This window comes from Acanthaster planci, linkage group LG17 (assembly GCF_054643075.1).
Source record: "Acanthaster planci isolate LZ-2023a linkage group LG17, COTS_SCS, whole genome shotgun sequence".
Taxonomy (NCBI): domain Eukaryota; kingdom Metazoa; phylum Echinodermata; class Asteroidea; order Valvatida; family Acanthasteridae; genus Acanthaster; species Acanthaster planci.
Genome location: NC_141793.1, coordinates 8667785 through 8669090, shown reverse-complemented (window position 1 = coordinate 8669090; position 1306 = coordinate 8667785). Strand labels below are relative to the sequence as shown.

Sequence of the window (1306 nt, the reverse complement as noted above, 5' to 3'; positions counted from 1 at the left end):
GGCACAGCTCAGAGCAGAACTGGAGGCAATGAAGGTGGCCCTCCAAAAGGAGCAAGAGGAACGACAGAGAGCCACAGTGAGCAGCAGTACCTCATCTGCCACAAAACAGATTTACGTTGCTGCAGGAAGGAGGGTGGAGCGTTTAGAATAAAAGTTCCTTTCTCAAAAGTTAGTACCTGTTGTCAACATTGTTTCTTTTTATACAACACTACTAAATTGGTGACCCAGACGTGATTTGAACATGCCACTCGAAGAAACACCAGCGGTGGGCTTGACTGCCACACCCATGACGGCTGCAGTTAGCCTGAAACTACCTCAGTACTGGCCTGCAGATTCACATGTACGGTTTGCTCAGGTGGAGGCCCAGTTTGCCACAAGAGGGATCAACGCGGAGAAAACGAAACACAACCATATCATTTCAGCTCTCACCCCGTCAATTGCCCAGGAAGTCAGGGACATCCTCCTAAATCCTCCACAAGACACCCCTACAAAACCCTATGAGAGGAGCTGATCAAAAGAACAACGGCAACTGAAAAAAAACGACTACAGCAGCTCCTGACAGACGAGGTACTTGGCGATCGTAAGCCAACGCAGTTACTGCGGCGGATGCACCAACTCCTCGGTGACAGAGTACTGCAAGACTCGATCCTGCACCAGTTATTCTTGCAACGGTTACCGGCTAGCGTACAGATGGTAATCACCTCGGCAGGAGACTCCATGACGATGGAACAACTCGCCGAGCTGGCTGACAAAGTCATGGCTGTGTCCATCCCATCTCAGGGGGTAAACTCCGTGACACCGGTGGCTACCCTGACAGCAAACCTGCAGAGCAAGGTAGAGCTTCTTCGCGGCAAGATAAATCGTCTAACCGCTCAAGTCCAGAAACTCTCGACCAACCCTCAATGCTCCCGTTCTTACTCTTGCAGTCGTCGACCCCGTGCCAGCACTCCAACTCCTCCGGATGACGCCAACGTGTGCTGGTATCATGCCAAATTTGGTGACGGGGCCCACAAGTGCACCCAGCCCTGTTCCTTCAATGCCAGCAACCAGGGAAACGGCCAGGCCGGCAAGTAAAGGTGGCATACTCTGCCGGCCACTCCACACCCTCTCGCATGTTTAATGTCACTGACCGCCACTCAGCACGCCAATTCCTCATAGATACAGGAGCTGAGGTGAGCGTCATCCCTCCTACCCCGCACGAGCGCACCCACCGTCAACATGGGCAAAATCTCCAAGCAGCAAATTCATCGACAATGGCTACTTACGGTGAGAGATCTTTGACACTTGACATTGGCATCCGGCGGCC

The 1306-nt window shown here is 52.7% G+C and overlaps 1 pseudogene; it reads left to right on the top strand.

Moving 5' to 3' along the window:
• Nucleotides 1-241: 241 nt before the first annotated feature.
• On the top strand, nucleotides 242-1074 carry LOC110984245 (uncharacterized; annotated as a pseudogene).
• Nucleotides 1075-1306: the final 232 nt, after the last annotated feature.